Source organism: Linepithema humile, chromosome 5, assembly GCF_040581485.1.
Source record: "Linepithema humile isolate Giens D197 chromosome 5, Lhum_UNIL_v1.0, whole genome shotgun sequence".
In the NCBI taxonomy this organism is placed as follows: domain Eukaryota; kingdom Metazoa; phylum Arthropoda; class Insecta; order Hymenoptera; family Formicidae; genus Linepithema; species Linepithema humile.
The window spans coordinates 29,621,328-29,636,085 of NC_090132.1; the positions used below are offsets into that span (position 1 = coordinate 29,621,328).

The 14,758-nt window shown below is 41.4% G+C and overlaps 1 protein-coding gene across 3 annotated transcripts in view; it reads right to left on the reverse strand.

The window, feature by feature from the left end:
• Positions 1–14,758, reverse strand: part of Egfr (epidermal growth factor receptor) — a 136,081-nt gene that overhangs the window by 50,573 nt on the left and 70,750 nt on the right. Inside the window, exon 1 of one of the 3 annotated variants that reach the window (XM_067356046.1) lies at positions 5,412–6,386. The exons of the other annotated variants lie outside the window; for them this stretch is intronic. The gene's annotated coding sequence lies outside the window, so the exon portion shown is untranslated. Of the gene's footprint in view, positions 1–5,411; positions 6,387–14,758 lie in introns of those variants that run through there. 3 annotated transcript variants of the gene reach the window in all.

The window sequence follows — 14,758 nt, forward strand, 5'->3', positions numbered from 1 at the left end:
TGCATTTGTATTGAGTAAAAAACTCGTAGAAAATAAGACAACACAATTTTAAACTAAATTAGCATAATCTCTTAGTCATTTGACGTAAAGAAATTATTACATGACGAAGGTAAGGGGTTATTGTAAAAGTTTTTCACTCCCGTTATTACTGCTCGTTGTGTCTCTGAGATTATATGTAGTCGAACAATCGAAGAGTCATCGAAGCAAATTACAACAATCATTATGCGCGAATGTGTGCGCCGAACAATGCGCCGTTCTACGTGGATATTGACTAAATTTGCAACTAGAAATAGCGTGGCGTTTCCATTTCGCGTCCTTGACGCAAAAGTATCGTTCCGTACAGCAGCGCATACTGGAGACGCATCGAGATTGCAATTACCATCAAACGCCATCGCGCTTCAACATTTTTTAACGCGTACAAGCGAAGCAGTTATGAATCATGACGCTCTTGTGTTTCTCTCTCCCCTTTGTTGGAGGCTGCGTTGCTAGCGCGCGGCTGCATAGTTCAACGTCTTATGCGATCTCTATGCTGCAAGCCGGGACGAGCCATCTATTATAGGCAGATGATTATCGATATTGGCTAATGCTACCTTTCGCAAACGGGCATTCTTCGCGCGGCAATCGCGCGCTTTCCGCTGCCTTCCGCAAAATAAGCGCGAAGCGAGGCGCTTTGTCGGGCAAGATACGCGCGTGACATTTATAAATGATTTATGTCGCAAAAAGACCGCGACTAATTGCGTTATTAACAACACCTGCGAATATGGATCCGTGCTTCATGTGTTAAGTGACTAAGAAATTATGTTAACGTTTTTCGTTTAAAATTGTATTATTATTGCGGTATGCTGCAATGCACATTCTCTGCAGAGAATCATATTAATTCGAATGAAACAACTGCGTTTGTCGCTGAAATGATAAGTTCGCGTGGCACTGTATATTAACTTATTTATGTAACCTGGAACTCAATTTACGCTTTCTACGTAATTCCACAACACGAAAACTATGAGAAATGTATGTTATGTTAACCGCAAAATCTATTTTCCTTCTTCAGAGAGCTCTTCTCGAAAAAAATGTTTCGCAATCATAAAGATTTTTTGTGTGTAATAAATATTTAAAGAGGCGATAATCACGGCTGATAGTGCAATAAATAAAATCAAAACTTTAGACGGTCAGAAATTTTTAACGGTAAGAAATTGAACACGCAACTGCGAAGATTGAAAATCGACGACGAAGGTGCATAAATAACTTAAAGATAGAATCTGTATGATCGTCGGTGTATTCTTTCCCTCGAGCTGCATCAAAGCAGGTGGGGCAGTTCAGCGGAACGTGGGTTCGACATCAATACTCCCTAACTAAGATGGGTTATAAAGGTCTATGCGGGGACCCTTAAAAAGTTCCTCATGAAGAATTCACGGTCGACCATCCACAAGGCCACTCAAGGATGCTCCAAAAGCCACACTCTTGACTTTACAAAATATATCTCGGTAGCACATGACTTCGGGGATCTATTCTATATTTTCTACACACAAAAAATCATATTTCGAGACTAATATTTACTTTACGGTGCATATTTGGAAAATTTCATTATTTCGTATTAAGTTATTATTATGGCTGTGTTCATCGAGTCGATTCGAGTCCTTAAATTAGTCGGCACATGAAACGATCGCGAAATTTATTTCACACTGCCCGAAGGCACTTCGGCACTCATTACATAGTGCGTCACGTGTCACGGAGAGATAAGTTGCGATATTTAAACTGGATTGGCGTTCGCGTGCTCGGTAGTATTTTGTGACTGCGGTTGACATTTGCTCGAAGACCGGTCGAAGTGACAAATTGCAAGAGAGATCGGTAGATGTAAGTCGATCCACACAGTCGTATATTGCGCAACTTATTTATCACCGGCGCGAATTGTTCTCGTTCGAAAAGTCTGCGCACGGCGCCAGTTACTGCTGATCATCTTGCAATTGCGACGAAACGATAGATAGAAACGGTAGGACGGCATAAACAAGGAAGAGCGCACGAAGATCTTACATAAGTTATTTATGCACCTGCGTCATCGATACAATTGACGAGTGGCGTTAAAGAATGCCGACATCGCGGGCGATGTAAATGTAATATTCTATTACTTTAATTGCGATCGTATGTAGCATCGCATTCTATTTTCTCAAAATAATTAAATTTAAAAATTATTGATGTCTCGAACATTCAAGCAATTATTTTTCTAACTTTTTGCATAATCCACAATAAGCCTAAAATTTCCTAGATAACAACAAGTGTAATTAAACTTTAATTTACGGCGTGAGGGTAGTCGATGATACTGAAATTCAAGCAGCAGTATTGACCATGTTATAAAACTAGGATTGTGCTCGGTGCATATCAATTCACAATCGCGGATCTTAGAAGGCATTAATCGTGGTGGCGCCAAAGTTATCGTTTATCTCAATACTATTCCAGGAAAGGAAGTCGTGCTCCGCTGATCTCGTGCGTAGTTTTCGATTTCATTTTAATGATATTGATGGTATTCCAATGGTATTCACAGCGCCCTTTTCATACTTCCAAAATAGGCAGTCGGCTCTCACAGGAATTAATGCCTCTCTGTGTTTTAAAGTAGGTGCGTCTCTAGAAGAGCCGGAATACATTTTTCGAGTGAGTCGCGCGGGGTTCCGCCAAGCGGTTCTGAACCATCGCATCCATGTACGCATAACCATAAGACAACATCCCAAAAGTGGCGTACGTCCTCGCCATGATGCGGCAAACTAGGAGATGTCATTGTTATAATAAACGACGCGTACAATCGACTGCAATCACCGCATTTTTGTTCGATCAAGACAAAGAGCTCGATTAGGAGCGCGTCTTTTGTTTGCATTACGTATTGTATCGTCAATCGTCACAGAATCGTCAAACGTATTCATCATCGAATAATCAATCAATTGAGAATGTCTATAAGAGAGACTATCAATACGGAATAAAATGTATTTGAACAATAGAATAAATTTATTATTCTCGAACCGAGGCTTAGTTGGATTAAAGTTCAAAAACTATGCACATATGTTGAATGTTATTAATAAAATCAGTTGGCACATTTTTGGTACATCTAAAACGTTTTCCACATTTTGTATATTGTCACCCACGTTATATTTTTTCCATCAATTCCACCCATTCGAATGCACATCCAGCCCAACCACAATTCAAAAGATCTGTGGAATGACCGTGAAAAATGCGTTGCTCAAATCAGCGCGACGAGAGATTGCTTTTGACGCCGATCAGCTGGAAAGCGTACTAGGAAAAAAAAAGAAAGAAAAGCCTCTCGCAAGAAAGAAGCAGGCCAACGAAGAGACTTGAAAGACACTTATTAATGGTCCACAAGCAGATGTCACATGCTCGTCGGTCGATGTTTTCCAAACGGGCGTCGCCGCCAACGCAAGCTTCTTATCCCAGCGTTCAAGTCTCCGACGGTTACTAACGATTCTGCGAACATAAGGCCCCGTAGGTCCCGCAGGGGCCTGAGGAAGAAATTCCAGACCCGTACGCTCCTCGTGTTTGCAGGCTCCGCGTGAACTTTCATTTTCAAAAGTGACGGAAAGAGAGATCTCAGTCTCTCCTACGAACTATACATACGCTTGAGAGTCATACTAGAATCTCTCTAAGAAGGAATTCCCAAGTAATTGTCTACTGAGACCCAAGAAACATCGGTAAGAATTCGCAAGTCTTCTACTTACAAATATCGATAAAATCGCTAAACTTTTGTTTAATAAAATATTTTATAAAATAGCCGAACTATTCAAAAATAGTTTAATAATTTCATGTTTTGTAATATCAGCGCATAAAAATATTTTAGTGCTGTTGTTTTATGTAAAATGTGCCAATGTTTGTTTATTAATTTATTACTCTGTTGAGTATATTTAAATTCAATGAAATGCTAATTTTTATAAAGTCGGGAATATATTATAATTTTCTAAAATTAGTGTGACCTCGGTATCTTATAAAATATTTTGTTAGTTTCCTACATATTTTTAAATTATTTTATTTTCGGATTGATTATTTAAAAGTATCAAAAAAGTACTGAAAAAAAAAATATATTGAAGAACTTTAATTGCGAGAGTCTTCTTCGCAACGGTGAACGTATGAATATATGACTTATGATTTAGCAACTTCGATAACAAAATTACGTTGTGCTTCAATTTCAACGTCAACAAAGCGGGGAAATGCGAAACGAGAGGTCAATAAACTGTTATAATAATTCGAATTTAGTTTCGTACTGGTTCAACTGTAATGTATGCAAGAGAATCAAGAACAATCGCAGAATACATCAATAAGAATCCTACAATTTCCGAACATGAAAGTTGAATTCACTGCGATTATTTAATCTTTGGACTGTGAAAGACACATTATATATGCCGAATATATGAACTTTACTTCTTTACACACTTATCACGTGTATAATTAACTTGGCATATGCATGAATAATATCTGTCCCTGTTCAACACTAACTGCGGTAAGCAGAAAATAGCTGCAAAAGGAATATTTTATAAATACAGATGTGACAAAATAAATCAATTGATACACGATTTTCCAATAAGATATACATCTTAAACCCGAAAGCATTTTAACAATAAAACTAATTTATGTGGCGCCAGCAACGTTACCTGCCACTTTTTTACAAAAATACCTCAGACGATTATTACCCTACTAAAAAATATCTTCCATAAAAAATATACTCTAACAGTTTTACGAAGTTTTAGTCGAAATTCTTGTTGAATCCTAGAGAAAAATGCAGTTGTCGCTCGCATGTGATATGCGAAAGTCACTGATTTATCTATTGCACGAGAAAAGAATGTACGCAAGAAAAGAGATGTATCAATGTGTTGAAACAGAGACAGTTTCAGCTTGACTGCTTGAAGTTTCTTTAGGAACTTTCGCCAAGCGAGCGAATGAACTCATCGGAAAAAAGGAATGACTTTACGTATATTCGAAAACAATGTCTAATATCTGCAAGAAGATCGATGTAGCGCAACGCTACAACACTTCACGGTATGCTTTCACGCGATAGACTTCGAGAGACGATGTGGAGTTTCATTGAAAATATAAGATTTTTAAAATAAATTCTAAATTCTATCTGTTCAACAGGAAGATCGCATTTGACGTAGAAACACAATGAAAATCGCTCTACTCCAATTAGCGTTACATGTGCGGAAAGAACGTGAGTTTTTACGCTTAAAAATCTTATCGTTATATAATCCAAGCATGTCAGAAAGATAGGAACATGTATGAGTTGATGTTATGATTGCTGCCGCAACGAGATCACATTACAAAAGGTAAACTCGCTACGACGATTACAGTTTGGCGCGTAAAAATGGCAAGTAGCATCAAGAAACGATTCTCCGCAAATTTGCACAAATTTATATCTTACTCACCTCAGTTTAACATTCATGCAGTCTGAGAATATATCCGAGAAGAAACCAATAGCAGAATTCCACTGTCCTCAGTGATTTCAAGAAGAAACTCCAATGTTTACTTTCGCGGCGAGTCTTCGAAATTGGCGATGTTTACACTCACACGCACCAAGCATTTAAAATTGTCGTCGCCGAAGAAACACTGTTCACTTCCCGATTTCGCGAAAGAGATGTGTATTGATTTATAAATTGTACTAAGAGCGATTCGATAATGTCGACCTGTTGTAACGCAAGACAACTGACATCGCTCGCCGCCCGTTGCCAGGCGCCTCGATGCGAGATGAACAGACTCCTGGCGAGCACGCGTTGATGAAATCGTGGCCGTATATGAAAGATCGAGTTCACGCACTCGATAAGAGAAGATGCACGCGTAAGCACACGTTATCACTGTCGAACGTGTCTATCCCTCACTTTGCGTCTATCCTGACATTGCTGACCACGAAGACGACGAGTTCGAGAATCACGGATTTTGAAAATAATCCCACGCGTTCAATTCTGTCCAGCTCGCGAGAGCAATGTGTTTTCACTGAACAAACACCGATTCGATCTCGCTTCTGTCAACGTTAGAGCACTGATCTCGAACACTGTCCAAGCGGATCTGCATCGAGAGCACTTTGTGGAAAGTCAGGGAATTCCGCGCGATAAGAAATACGGATCACTCACTCAATTTCCTTGGCACACGAGAAGAGAGAAGCTGGAGTCGAACGCGGGAGATAGAAAAGAACGACGAATACGGGCGAGAGAAAGAGCACGAGCGCGCGCGAGTATACGAAAGAGGAAGAGTCGGCTTTCACGAGAATTCCTGCCGATCCTTCGGAGCCTTCTCTTCGGTCCGCGCGTCTCACCTTGCGGAGAGCGAGTCTCCAGGTCGGCCATACAACGACGCACAGGTCCACGCTGGGCAGGACTCTCCCTTTGCCTCTCCTGCTGTATTCGTCTTCTCTCTCTCTCTCTCTCTCTCTCCCTTTCCACCTTCTACCACCACCACCACCAACCGTTACCACCACCGTCGTCGTCATCATCGGCACAGCGCTCAGGCAGGGCCGAAGCACCTTCTCTTTTGCCGCCGTCGGGTTTCCTTAGCCCCCCCCCCCCCTCGCTCCGCCGCGCTGCCCCCCTAGAACGCCGTAAAGCAGAAGACAGTTCCGAACTTCCCCGTCTCGCACACCTTCGCCGTCCAGCTTCCCACCATCTTCCTTCTCGCGCCTCCTCCGCCGCCAGTTCGTCTTACCTCATAGAACGCTACGATTCCCCTACTTCTAGCCATGTACGACGCGCAGGTATACACACGTATACACGCACACTAGTCGCACCGGAGCTCGCAACTACGCGTCGTAGTAGGTGTAGGATACATTTGTGCGTTCCGTGCGATGCCGCGCACAAGAGAGACCCCTCAGAGCTCCACACACCTGAGGGGTTGCGTGTGATGCATCTGGACCAGCGAAAAAAAACATGTATTCCGCTCGTGGAGAAAATACGAGCCTGAAGAGGCCGCGGGGATGGAAAGGTCGGGGATGCAGATGCTGCTCCGAAGGAAGAGTTTAATTCGCTGATGAGCGGTTCCGAGTATATGCCCCGAGTAATGTAAAGTCAATCGGGTAAGGGAGTTCTATAAGTCGAGGATGAATCCTGACGTCCTAGCCATTTTCTATTTTTTTTTTTTTTTTTTTTTGTAATTATTACCTTGCACGAATCAAACTTAAGAAAAGAAATATTATAATATTTTCACGGAAAAAGTGTAATTCTAAATGTATCGGAAAATCTGTTATTAAAATGCAATTCGACGTAGCAATTTTTATTAATTATTTCTTACACAAGTACTTGAGAAAATAATAAGAAAATAAACTGCTACCTTGACTAACCATCATTAGTTTCTTTTCCTAGAAGCACGGGCAAGCTAAGAATAGCTACTACTATTAGGAATAACTACTTTTGAAAAATGGACACGACGTAAAGTTGATTGCAAGTTGCTTTTATATAATATGAGGCCTGTGCGAAAATAATTAAAATAAAAATGATGAGCTATGAGAAACATATTATAGCTACGATGCATCTAATCGAATAACGAAAGGTGGACTGGTAAGAATCTGTAATCGAGTTACGTAAAAGCCGTGTTAGACAGGCGTGAAAATGCATCGCGTTCGGTTTCTAAGAAGAATCCATTCCCGAGGAGTTGCTTCGAGGAAGAAACTCTCGTTGCTGCGTTTCAAAAATTGCAGCAACGCGAAGAGTACGACGACCGTTTGCCCTTTGCACGATGCGCATACTTGTTTTATCATAAATATGTTCCTTTCGAGAGAGATATCCCACGAAAGAGCATAAACATGTAATACGTTTGTCGATTTCCTCAGCCGTTTTAGAAATCGGCAAATATACGTTATCGCTCGTATTTAACAAAGTGACATATATTTTTAAATTATACCTCTTGCAAATGATAAATGATATTGGATTTATAATTGTGTGAATTAAATTTGAAACCGACCTGAAACCAACCATAAAGCGGCCGCACATCCTAGATAAATGGATAGATTTCGATTTCGTTCTCAGCAAAGAATGTTGGTATTCAGCAGGTGCCGAACCATCGTCGTTTCGTTAGCATTGTAGCGAGGGCGGTTCTCGAGAGCGAACCCTTGGTCGATTTCGATTCACCCTTGGCGCCTTTTGCCAACGAGACACTGCTGTTGTTCCCCTCGAGTGGCTTGACGATCTTTCCATTATTGTTTAGGCGCCGACCACACTTACAAAATTTATTCCCGTGAACAACACTCGACTACGCCTGGCCTCGAGTACGTTAATACGTGTAACAATGCAGGAACAATCGACAGAAATTTCGGGAATTGGGAATTCTTTTGGAATTTTCGTACCTGAGGAGTCATTTTTTCCTAAAAAATGTTCAACTTAGGTAAAGCATACTTAGAAGCACGATTCCCTGCTGTGAAAACCGATAAAAGTAGGATCTATTTCTAAGCTCGGTAGGTGGTATTATAGCCATGAAAAGAGATCGTATCTCTCTTTTGTAATCATTCTCGTAATCAGTTATAGATACAGAATTAGACATTTTTATAAAAAAAAAATATTAGTACAACTAAAAATTGCAATTGCTTGTGATTATTTAGTAAATAATTTTAAATTATTGGCAAAATGTAACAGCAGAAATAAAGATTAGATATTTATTATACAAGTTCTAATTTTCTATATTTTTCTGCAAAAACTTTATATTCTTTTCTTTAATTTATCACATATATTTTATGTTATATAAAAAATGTATATACATATTTTGCTTGCGACATCTAAAAATCCGATTAAACTTAATCCCCTTTCCGTTTTCGTATTTGACACCTGATATAGCTTTGCTTTATAAAGATTTACTATGAACTGTTACCAGAAGATAGGGGGCGATCACACATGTTCACGAAAGATCAACAGGTGGTTACGTACGTGCGTGGACCTAAATTTAGCCACTTGCTTTCCTCTTTTACACATCCTCACCATTTTATTTCATTCCCCTCTCTTTCCTTCGCGATCATGCCTCCTTTCGTTTATACCTGACTGCTTCTCTCTTCCACGCATGCTTTTCTTATGGCGGAACCCTTTCGGGGAATTACTTCGACCGCTGTTTAACAACGTCGTGGAATTTCTGTTGAAGTTTTGCCTGACTGATTAAACATACGAACGGCACTTCTCCATCCGCCGCAAACTTTGTACGTAATATAATGTAAAGGACAATCAAAAAGAAAATACCAAAAGATATAAAATGTACAAATACAAAAATAACATTCTACTATCGAAAAAATGTGAAGGCTTCTCGCTTTTGTCGAAATATGTGTGTTGTTACTATCGAAAAAATGGCGGCGGCGCCAGCCCCATGCTGACATGTCGCTGCTATTGTTCCCTTCAATTCGTCTCGTATTTTTAAGATATTGCTTAGACCGACCCGTCTGCATCTTCGTAGGAAAATTCATCCCCAAACGCAGAAAAGAAATACTTAAAAAAAATAAGAAAATTTTTCAGTAAAGCGTCAAGTAAAGTAAAAGTGATCGTAAACTCGTATCTTGCGCTTCAATGTACAATTTACGAGCAGTTTTATCCACAACCTGTACTGTTCAATGTAGTACAGCAGAGAAATGCCGGACTCTCGCTTCCTTATTACATCCGCGAGGAATTTCGCAGCGTCACGCGTGAATTGGATTAAAATAGCACAATTGCTTTTCTCTACGACTTCGAAGAATAGGCGATAGAGAGAAATTACGAAACTGTCGTAAATCAATATTTGCAAATTCTTAAAGGATCAAAATTTAGAAGTTACCGAAATTATATGCTAGCACGACAATATTTATTAATAAGAACGCGGATATAAGCTCCGTTCGTCGTTCTTGAAACAAAGCGCTCGACTGATGCACTTTTGATTCGTCTTTCTAATCTCGCTGCGCCTAAAATGTCAAGATTTTACAGACGACTTGTAACTATGATAAAATTCAAAAATTATTCAATAAATAAACACAATATAACTTTTCCCACCTGACATTGTAGTAATTTATTTTCGAATTTTATCGTATTTACAAGTCGTCTGTAAAATCTTGACATTTTAGGCGCAGCGAGATTAGAAAGACGAGTGAAAAGTGCACCGATCGGGCGCTTTGTTTCAAGAACGGCGGAGCTTATATCCGCGTCCTTATGGATCCAGCCTGCGGTATCTCTCATGCTGATCCATTGTTGAGCCACGAGAGCGTGGCACGAGAACACGAAGAGTGGCAAAAGTGCCCTCGAGGCATCTCGCATCGCGGCTCTCTCGCTATTGATGCAGGTAACTCCCCTTATGGGACTTAGGCGCTGGGTACACCATGGGCATAGTGCGACTAAAATACTGCCCAGAAGAGAATACCGGTTCAGAGAGCAGTGGCGCCGCTACCTGAGGGCACCGGGCTCAAAAAAACTCTACATCGACGAATATAGTTCTTGGACCCATATCGCTTTTATGCCAGTGGAAAAAAGTAAGGAATTTATGGAACGTTTTATTGCGTTAGGGTCAGGTATTTGGTGCGGTAACGAGCGACAGTGCTGCTTTCGCTGCAATAGAGCAGAAATGTCGTTCTCCGATTCTTCTCTAAAATGTACCACTTCTCTAAAATGTACCTCTTCTCTAAAATGTGCCACTCGTCAAAGTTAAAAACATTATAAAACATTATAAAACAATTTGAGCCGAAAGCTTCTTAGTTTGAAAGAGTTTGAAAAATATTTTTCAATTGCAAAGTTACAAACATCGTAAAACTGTTGTGTACTAGTTTTTGCACGAGGTTTTCAATATCACTATGCTTGTGTAACATTGCGTTCCTAATGTTATAAACCACTCCGAGACGATTAGAGTATAATTTGAAAATATCGTGAACTTGGAGAACTTGTTAGACATGCATTGGACTGAAATTTCTCGGCGAGCCCGCCTCCGAGAACTCGTTAATAATTTTGGATGAAATTATTTATTTATTCCATTTGCACGGTAAGATCCGAGTGGAAAAGGAGAGGGGAAGGCCGTCTCTCTGCGTGAGGTACCCGAGGTAATGAATCCCTCGTATATATCCGTGTGAGTTACAGGCCTTCGACCGAACGCGTCGACCTGGCCACTACGGAGTTCGTGCAAAAGATGCGCCATGAGGATAACGCGATGCATCGCCCCCCCCCCTCCCTTCTCGTCCTTCTTCTTAGACCCACTCTTCTTTTCTGCCGCTGTTCCTTTCCGCCATCACTAGCCTTCTTGTTCTTTCTTCGCCTGTTACAAACACCCTTTGTCTGTACCTTACTTTCGCGAGGTCGGCGGTAGGCATTGTTCGCTGCGCGAAAGATCGCGAACGTGAAGTTCGATTACGGCTGTCAAGATGTGGCATTATTGAAAAGATTTCTATTTTAAGGATGGGTTACCCTTCAATCGATTGAAATATCCAAAGCACTGCTAATTCTAACTTACGAATCCTAAATGCTCTCAAATTTCAGACTCTTCCGCAGAATACAGCCATTTCGCACTAAGAAAACTATCATAAATTATATTATTGATAAAAGATAGAAACAAAATTACAGGATAACTTTCGAATCTTCATTCGGAGAAGTAGCTTTGAAAAATATATTTGTTTAATCATTTTTTGCTTGCGATTTACAGGCGAATGAGACAAAGAAAAGGCAAGAGAAACACGATTTTATATGTTCTTCAGATAATCGGCGGAACAGTTAACACAATGTGGAATTTTTCCGACGGAATCTTTGAATCCTCTGTCAACACATCCTACGAATAACCAATATTTGCGGAAAGAAAACACAAATGATAAATATCGGCGCCTCTTCGTACAAAGCATGTCGATGAAAAGACAAAGTTATCCTTACAGAAAGCATTGAGTAAGACATCGCGTCGGCCATTAACTAGATAAAGTTCCTAATGGGCAATTTATTGCAGTTTCAGAATCAATATTTATTAAGAGGCTCTGTATACAGCGAAGACCGAGCGACGTTTCCGTATCGAGATCGCGATATCGTACCTAAGAGATCGACGGCAGCAAGGATCGATGAACGCTTAATTGGCATTAAATTTGCACGCTTCTTACGAATATAGGAGGCACGCTCAGGAATGTGGTTGTTTTTTACGTCGGATTGCATCACAATTTTCTTTCAGCTACTTGAGGAAATCGACATTCCACGCGGAAGACTTTGGTAATAACGCTGCACTTAAAACTTCCGCGGCACTCGAATAAGCCGGTCGATAGTGCCTGGCATTTCCCTCGAAATCGTTCCAGTCGTTTCGCCGGCAGATTCTACGACTATTCAGAGATGCCGACATACTACGGAATGTATTTCGCGTTGATGCTGGTCGTCAATCTGGAGCATCATGGCATTTAATGAAGATGTGGAACATCGAGGATTAATAGAGAGTGTCCTCGGAAATGTTCATAAAATTTTATAACTAATCGTGCAATACATTTGCGGCAATTTCTTTAAGTAAACAACGTGATTTGGCGAAGCAATTTTACGGAAGCAAGCTGTAATTTTGGAAAGCTGAAGAAACAAGTTGTATATTCGACTATTGCTTTTTCCGTGTAAAATATTTATGTTAATTACTAATATCTCTTTAAAATTTTTAATAATATTAAAAGAAGTTCATACATGAATATTTAATATTTCGTTATAAGTAAAAATGAGTCAGAAGTTATCATCGCCAATGTATGTCAATAAAGTAAAAAAATTTTAAGAAGTTATTTAACGTTATTTTCTTCGAGAAAGATTGACGAAACTGCTATCTCACAATCGATCTTTTTACTGGCGGCATCGTGCATCGGGCCAATTTCTTGACACATGCTCGGACATACGACACGGCATCATGGGGAGCAGCGTTTTTGCCGCGAAGCCCGCGCGGCTTTTAAAGTCAGTGAAGGAAGCTACTTTCGATCGACGACTATGTCGAAAAAAGGGGCCTTGCTCCGAAATTTTTTGGGTATTAGCTCGGACAAGGGTTGAGATGCGATCGGCAGTATGCCGGCAGATTCATCTCGTTTAACCGAGAAACGCTAATTTTTCACTCGGCGCTGTCAACAAGGTTGGCATACCTACCAACAGAATCGCGATTTCATGGCAGTTCTTTGTCACGAATTAATTATTCTAATGTGAGATTCAGATTCGTCAAACATGAAGAAAATTCACGGTAAATTCAAAATGATTTCGAGATGACGAAAAGCCAAGATTTTTCAGTTTTTAAAAACCGTTTGTCTACGCATTTACAAGTCCTGTCATGCATCGGAGATAGTAAATATAATAATTTGATTAATATCGGACAATCGGAGAAAATTGAATTGGGCCGAAATAACGAGTTTTCTTCCCTTAGGAATTTAACTTCGACACGTCGAACATCGGCGCAGGTGAACAACCCTGCGACGCGCATTCGTTCGAGAGGAGCTTAGATCGCGCGTGCCACGCCGCATCCGCCATGGTTTCCCTCGTCGCAGCTGACTTTTCAGGAACGTCACACTCCAGATCCTCGAAGACTCTCGGCACTTTATAGTGACGAAGAGAGGGAGACGGAGGGTAACATCACCTTCGCGTGTTTACTTCTACTGTAACCGGTTTCTCCCCCCTCCCTCCCGCCCTTCTTCGCCCCCGCCGGACCGATGCATCACCTCTCTCTTTTCCCTCATCGTTACTTCATACTGGACAACCCGTGTGGAGGGAATCTTTCTTCCCCCTCCACATCGCTCCTCATTTCTTCCTCTACGCTGGAGCCTACAGCCTTCTCCCCCCTCCTTCTCTCCCGCCCGGCTTCTCTTATCGTCTCGTCTCGTTCTCGGCACCGCGGTATTCAAATGACCTCGGATGATGAATACGGCCGTCTCTCTCGTGCCATCGGTCCACTACGGTAATTGCCGCCAGCTCTGTCCTTATCTGCGCCCGCGGTGCGTATGGTTCTCCGCCGTGCACGCACGCACGCATGCACGTATGCATCCGCAGATTGGCTCCCTCCCTATGTTTCGCCCGTCTTTCATCTGCGCGTGTGGTACGTGCTTTAGTACCTCGTGGCTCTTATCTGGGAATGGGAATTTCGTGAAGGGGCACGGATAAATCGCGCGGGAACTCCACATGAACTCTCCCCCCCCCCTCCTCTCTGTCTCTCTCTCTCTCTTTCAAGGCACTCCGGAGCTCTTTTCGGGCGCGCACCGAAGGTGCGAGGATACCGAGAAGTCGAACCTCGCAGATTATCTGTGCGCATTGGTCTCGCAGAACGCAGCGCATTTAAAATTTGATCGAGGCCCTCGAGGAGTTTTTACGTCTGAAGACTTTCTTCCCACGATTCACTCATAATTGAAATACAATTAAATAAAAATCGTGCCTCTTTATACTTTTATCTGAGAAAAGGTTACATGTTTTCCAAGTAAAATCTTCTTTTGCTTATATCAGTTTTGCACGAAATTATTTTTTTTACGTACAACTGTAATTCTCCCTCGCTGACCTCATAGTGTTTTCTTTGTTAAAAGAAGGTTCGCTGGGCAAATCGATTAAATGCCGTCCGTCGTTCGGCTGACCTTTCCACTTGGAAGAATTATCGCGTGGACTATTGGCCCGCATTGATATCGTCGTGGCGCATCGGCGTTTCTAACTCTCGATTGCATTCCCACGCCGCGAATTGTACGAGTGCCGCGAATAGTCCACCAACTTGGCTTTGGCATTTACGATCGTTATGCATGCTCGCTATTGCATGCCGGCGAACCACTGAGCTCCGCTGGCCGGCCCGCGAATGAATATCTAATCAGCAGTAACTCGCATGTTTCGTGCGGCTTACC